The sequence below is a fragment of the Vipera ursinii genome, assembly GCF_947247035.1.
Source record: "Vipera ursinii genome assembly, chromosome: 4".
In the NCBI taxonomy this organism is placed as follows: Eukaryota; Metazoa; Chordata; class Lepidosauria; order Squamata; family Viperidae; genus Vipera; species Vipera ursinii.
In genome coordinates this window covers 115,067,505-115,074,869 of record NC_139514.1, presented here as the reverse complement: position 1 = coordinate 115,074,869, position 7,365 = coordinate 115,067,505, and the positions used below count along the sequence as shown (strand labels likewise).

The 7,365-nt window shown below is 41.5% G+C and overlaps 1 long non-coding RNA gene across 1 annotated transcript in view; it reads left to right on the top strand.

Moving 5' to 3' along the window:
• LOC310640192 overlaps positions 1–7,365 on the top strand; it is a 659,926-nt gene that overhangs the window by 44,317 nt on the left and 608,244 nt on the right. The gene's annotated exons all lie outside the window — the stretch shown is intronic.

The following is a 7,365-nucleotide window of genomic DNA, read 5'->3' as shown; positions in this document are numbered from 1 at the left end:
TTAAGAAGAAAAAAAAATATCCCTCTTGAGTTAAGTCTTAGAAGCCCTTCAACTTGCAGGTGGGTGAAAACTCAAGTTGGGTGTTAAACTGGTAAAATCCGGCTGATCAAATCCAGATGACAAAAGTGACCATGAATTTGTCTTCCCATCCCCCACTGTTCCTTCTGTGGATTTCATACTGAATCCATTGGGGGGAACTTGTTGCTTCGGAATTTCATCTGCATCATACTTTTTGTATTGTATCATATTTTCTGATATTCTCTATCCTAGCAATGATGAAATTATCTCCAAAACCATTAAGTCTCATTAATTTCTCTAGGGCAGTGATGGCGAGCCTTTTAGAGATTGAGTGCCCAACAGTGCAGTGCAAAACCCACTTATGTATTGTCGGGTGCAGGCTGGGCGTGGCCCATTGGGTGGGTGTAGCTCATTGGGTGGGCGGGGCCCATTGGGTGGGCATGGCCCATTGGGTGGGTGTGGCTGTGGTGGTAATGGCAGACTGGGTGTGACTAAAAAGTTCAATCAATCAATTCCAACTTTGCAAGATCATTTTTTTCCCCACGAGAAGTTGAAATTGATTGATTGATTGAAACTTTTTTTTTTTTGCACACAGTGGCGGAGGCCTAAAGTGAAAAGGTTTTATAAAACCCAGCTGAAGGCCTAGGACTGGGGCAATGGTGCGCAGGCACACAGAGAGGGCTCTGCGTGCTCCCTGTGGCACGCGTGCCATAGGGTCGCCACCACAGCTCTAGGGCCTTCATCATACTTAGGGGCAGAGAGAGAGAGAGAGAAAGGGAAAGAGAGAGAAGGATCATCACAACAATGGATGGTCTGCAAATGAAAATCTGCAATCTATTTGTCTGCACAGTATGCCTTGTGATCCTTCAAATTATCATCAGAAAATCTATAGCTCACCTTTTCCTTGTTCTTTTAAGCCCTTTCTTATTGATTTGGTCAGAATGGTGTTAGGGGTGTCCTAAGCAACTATTTTGCTCCCAAATACCAAGATAATAGATCAGGGGGGCCCAAACCCTGGTCCGTGGACCAGTATTAGCTTGCGGCATGCCAGCAACCAGTCCGCACAAACAAGTAAAGCCCCATTAATGGGATGAAGGCAACACACAAAACCACCCACTCCATGGAAAAACCTCTCTCCACGGAACCGGTCCTTGGTGCCCAAAAGGTTGGGGACCTCTGCAATAGTTGAATCGCCAAGGCAATATGTTCCTGTAAGTTCATACAGTGTTTTGGTGCAGTGATTAAGGCATCTGCCTAGAAACTGGGAGATTGTGAATTCCATCTTCTGCACAAAGCCAACTTGTTGGTCTTGGGCCAGTCCCTTTCTCTGAGCCCTAGGAAGGAGGTAATGACAAACCACTTCTGACAACTGGAAAACTGCAGGGATTTGTCCAAGCAGTCTCTGAGAATCAGGCATGATTGAATGGAAGGGGGAAAAAAAGAATCATGGCACCTAATGGTTTTGAATATCAAGTGTATAATTTTCCGCTGGCAGTCTAATTATCCCTCTGAAACTGAGCATTGGGATAGATTAAGTGATGGCAGCAAGCATATTTTCTAAGTGGTTTGCACTAAGTAACTAACACTACAGCTACAAAGATTGTATATTTATTTAACATGGGGTTCCAGGAGAAGCCTTTGTTAATGTGAAAAAGGAATTCCTCTCAAGATAGTCTGCAAGGTTGGTTTGATAGCTTAGCTGTTTAATATTTCTACTTAGTGGTGATCATTTATTTACCAGACTTAGATCATTCAAAACCCATGATTCATAGCTGTTAAGTTCAGTTCATGGGGTGCCATTATTTTTTAGGGGTTGACTCTATCCACAAGAGTTTTGGCATCATTTTGTCTGAAATGGTATAGGGTTTCCTGCCTAAGCAGGGGGTTGAACTAGAAGACTTCCAGGTCCCTTCCTTCTCTTCTCTTCTCTTCTCTTCTCTTCTCTTCTCTTCTCTTCTCTTCTCTTCTCTTCTCTTCTCTTCTCTTCTCCTCTCCTCTCCTCTCCTCTCCTCTCCTCTCTTCTCTTCTCTTCTCTTCTCTTCTCTTCTCTTCTCTTCTCTTCTCTTCCCTCTCCTTCTCTTCTCTTTCCTCTCCTTCTCTTCTCTTCTTTCCTCTCCTTCTCTTCTCTTTTCTCTCCTCTTTCTCTTCTCTTCTCTTCTCTTTCCTCTCCTTCTCTTCTCTTCTCTTCTCTTTCCTCTCCTCTCCTCTCTCTCTTCTCTTCTCTTCTCTTCTCTTCTCTTCTCTCTCTTCTCTTCTCTTCTCTTCTCTTCTCTTCTCTTTCCTCTCCTCTCCTCTCCTCTTCTCTTCTCTTCTCTTCTCTTCTCTTCTCTTCTCTTCTCTTCTCTTCTCTTCTCTTTCCTCTCCTTCTCTTCTCTTCTCTTCTCTTCTCTTCTCTTTCTCTTCTCTCCTCTTCTCTTCTCTTTCCTCTCCTCTCCTCTCCTTCTCTTCTCTCCTCTTTTCTTTCCTCTCCTTCTCTTCTCTTCTCTTCTCTTCTCTTCTCTTCTCTTCTCTTCTCTTCTCTTCTCTTCTCTTCTCTTTCCTCTCCTCTCCTCTCCTTCTCTTCTCTCTTCTCTTTCCTCTCCTTCTCTTCTCTTCTCTTCTCTTCTCTTCTCTTCTCTTCTCTTCTTCTCTCTTCTCTTCTCTTCTCTTCTCTTCTCTTCTCTTCCTCTCCTCTTCTCTTCTCTTCTCTTCTCTTCTCTTCTCTTCTCTTCTCTTCTCTTCTCTTCTTTTCTCTTCTCTTCTCTTTCCTCTCTTCTCCTTCTCTTCTCTCCTCTTCTCTTTCCTCTCCTTCTCTTCTCTTCTCTTCTCTTCTCTTCTCTTCTCTTCTCTTCTCTTCTCTTCTCTTCTCTTCTCTTTCTACTTTACTCTATTGTAATCTATTGTACTCTACTGTTATTCTACTCCTATTCTATTATATTCTATTCACTCCACTTTACTCTACTCTACTCTACTCTATTCTACACTATTCTAGCAGAGGGTTCACCTTTGAAGGTTTAAGAAGAGAGTGGACAGCCACCCCTCAAGGATGGTTTAAGTGGACCTCTTTTACATTGTAGAGCATTGCACTATGGATGATGTTTGTGGTACTTTCCAATTCCATCTTACATGAAATTCTTTCTTGCTTTCAGAATCTGATATTTAATAAGTAGCAAAGGATCCATCTTAAGAATCATTCTAACAGTGGCAAACTAACAAGAAGTTGGGAAGGAAGGGATTGCCAATCTAGGCCACTTTTTTTTCCTTTCAAAATAGTTGTTTCCACAAGACTTACATATTTAACCCCTATGGGGTGCATCGTATGGGATCATCCATGAAGATTAGATCCAGGGATGATTAATAATGGAGTAGTCCAGATCATCAGTTATGTAATCTGAACTAAGCTTCATTCCTTAAAAAACGTTTCCTTAATGAGCAGAAATCAAATTGTGATCTCATCATTGAATTTTAAGATTTAAATTAAAATAGAAGAATTGTGATGATTGTGTTGGGTGTGTTTGTGTGCATTCCAGGTGGCCTGACGATGAGAAGCTTTGTCTTAATTGCTGAGAGCTGGTGCTTATCCAAATAGGGTGTTGTGCATCAGATTGAGTGGCAGATATTAGTAAATGAATTGCATTCTGTATTTATAATGGGAAGGGAGTCCCATTCAGGGGCAGAACAAATACAATTTTTCTTCTTGTTCCCAATTCTAAAAGTGTGTTTTGAAGTTGAAGGGATGTGCTGAATAGCTGGAAAGTTCACAATAATATTGTACTATTCTCTAATTCATTGAACTAATAGACAGGGATGAAACAGATAAGCCAGAGGTCCCCAACCTTTTGGGCACCATGGATTGGTTATGTGGAGAGAGGTTTTTCCATGGACTGGAGAGGACATGGTTTTTTGTGCTGCCTGCATCCTGTGGGTGGGACTTTCCTTGTTTGTGCAGACCAGTTGCTGCCATGCCGTGGCCCAGTACTGGTCCACAGATCGGGTGTTGGGGACCCCTGATATAAGCTACTTTGGGATCAATCCAGATATTCATAGATACAAATATGACTCTCCTGTTGGATCAAGTTGATTTTGTGTTTCAACCAAGAACTAGAAAGATGTCTCTGGAGGTGAGCAAGGAGGATGGGAAGTTTACAATATCTCATCCATTTCTTGGTTTTTAATATTTGCTAATAGGACATGCAAAAGTAATTTAGACATTCAATCTACCATGGTTTGCATATAGGAATGGAAAACATGTTGTGCAATTAAGCCAATGACAAGGAATAATATATATATGACAAAATGGAACTGGCACTGTGAAAAATAATCTATCCACATTTGATGATGACTATTCCCCACAAATGTGCTTGCAATCCATCTAGAAGCATACATTTGAAGAACACAATTCACGCATGATTCCTTTTGGCAAGTGAGGATTATCCCTTGGCAAAATAAAGATACTTAGATTTGGGTTGTATTTTAAAAAAAATAAAATTGGGGAGAGGTAGGAAGTGAGAATAGGTCAGCCTGCAAACACCAAGCAAGAATTTAGTAAAGACTGCAACTTTGTGCACTTACTATAATAGCAATGGATACCATCTTAACCCTTTTCTCAACATCAGTATGGAGAAAATAACCTCAATAGCTCAATTTAATAAAAGTTCAATATAATACGATTCCAGTTAACTTAACTCTTGACGTTGAAGAGAGAGAACAAGAACTTTTAGGATGTCTTCTTCGTTGTAAGAGTTGGATACCCAATGAGTAGGGTTGACGACTGAGACAATGGCATAAAAATCCATGCCTAATTCACATACTCTCTCTTACACAAAGGTATCACAGAAAGTGACATAGCCTTGAGGATCTGTTCATTCCGTAAGTAGGAATATAATGAAAAGAAATAACAGTAGATCAGAAGTCCTCAAACTTTTGGGCACCAGAGACCGATTATGTGGACAGATATTTTTTTTCCATGGACCAGAGGGGGCATGGTTTTGTGTGCTGCCTGCATCCTGCGGGTGGGGCTTTCCTTGTTTGTGCAGACCAGTTGCTGGCATGCTGCGGACCGGTACTGATCCATGGACTGGGGTTGGAGACCCCTGCAGTAGATGAAACAGTTCAAATAGAAATGTCCTGAACTGCATCTCTTGTGCATACTTACTTTTAGTTTGTGCATGGTTGATGCAACTCAACATGTCAACCAGAACAGTGGCCCCCAATCTTTTGGGCATCAGAGACCGGTTATGTGGACAGACATTTTTTTCCGTTGACCAGAGGGGGCATGGTTTCATGTGCTGCCTACATCCTATGAATGGGGCTTCATTGTTTGTGCAGCCCCATTGCTACATGTGGAACGGTGCTGGTCTATGGACCAGGGGCTGGGGACCCCTGAATTAGAACATTCATTTGGGCCCTTTGAGGCATACACTCAACCAAAGCCGCTTTTTGCAAGTTACTAGATGATTGTGATTTTTTAAATGGATGTGAATTACAACGCATGCCTTTTCCATCTTATTAATGTACTCACTTGCAGTACTAACAACAATCACTTCCTACTTCATCTCCTGTTCACCGGTAACAAAGCAGATGAAGTGTAGATCCTCATTCAAACAGCAATAAAAGTCAATTATTCCATAAAACCAGTGATATATGATATTCCAAGAAAGCAATGAGACACTAAGCATGAGTGAATGGCAGTTCCACTCTTCTGGGCTTCATCCAAATGGATGAAAGAAACTTGATTCATGCCTCTGATCTCATCTCATCTTAGATTTCAGGTTTATATGTTGCGCTGATGTAGCAATTACTCTATCGCAGTGTAATCTTACCGTGTTCAATTTAAACTAACTTCCCAAAAAGGACTAGAGAATATGTGACCCCAAGAATGTACAGGATATGCAAATTATCTCTCTTGCCGAGAAATTGTGGTGGGCTTTATCCTTTGCAGGTGTGTCTGTGCAGGCATTTAAATTAAAAAAAGCACATCAAGGGTAACCACTTAAAAGTTAACATTACTACATCAACCTCACACAATCCATACAAGGAGAAATCTGTTGAACCACATAGACAGGAAGGAATAGCACTTGAAAACTGCCAACATTTAAATGCGTTCAAGAATCTGTCGTTTTAATGTCAAGGAAAGTTTAGCTGGCTAAGTTGGGCTTAAAATTTCCTCAACGAACTGAGAATGTCCTTGGCTCAAAATCCTCATCGTCTCTTAACAAAAAGTTGTTGGTAACAATGACAACAGCTTGGGAAGAGGATCATCTGTAAACAGCTTAGTCACTGGTAACAGAACCAAATATTTCATTCCAATCAGCTTTCTGTTGCCTAGCAATGGTGAAGTTATCAAGGTTTGTAATGGCTTGAATCTTCAGGTAAATACCTTATTATACAAAGTGATAGCAAGAAGCAAGTCCTCCTAGATTCACAGCTCTCCTTGGATGATCATATAGGAGCTGTGACTAGGGGGGCCTTCGCTCAGGTTCGCCTGGTGCGTCAGTTGCGGCCCTATCTAGACCGGGATGCCTTGCACACAGTTCACTCATGCACTCATGACCTCCTGTTTGGACTACTGCAATGCTCTCTACATGGGGCTGCCCTTGAAGACTACTCGGAGGCTCCAGCTGCTGCAGAATACAGCCGCACGAGTGGTGGTGGGGGCTTCCTGATACTCCCATGTAACACCTCTACTCCGTGAGCTGCATTGGCTTCTGGTTGTCCTCCGGGTAAGATTCAAGGTGCTGGTTATGACCTATAAAGCCCTAAATGGCTTTATAGTCAAAGAGTGTTGACTGGCAGCCCCCAGGGGGAGGGGGTTCTCTATGGGCGTGCCAGACCTTTGGAACCATTTACCGGTGGAGCTCCGGACGGCTCCCGACCTTCGCTCCTTCCGACGTGACCGAAAAACATATTTATTTGAACAAGCCGGCCTGGTCTGATGGGTTTAGGGGTATTTTAACATTTTGTATTAATCTATTGAATTGGGCTATTGTATTTAATATTTCTTTTAATTTTTATATATTGTATTTTATTGTATTGCCCTGTACACCGCCCTGAGTCCTTCGGGAGAAGGGCGGTATAAAAATTAAATAATAATAATAATTATTATTATTATTATTATTATTATTATTATTATTATTATTATTATTATTATTATTATTATTATTATTATTATTTGCCATTAGTGCATAAATTTAAATACAAGAGAATAGAATGCAGAATAATAGAGCTGGAAGGACCTTGGAGGTGTTCTAGTCCAACCCCCTGCTCAAGCAGGAGAACCTATACCATTTCAGACAAATGGTTGTCCAGTCTCTTCTTAAAAACCTCCAGTGATGAAACACCTACAACTTCTGAAGGCAGGTTGTTCCA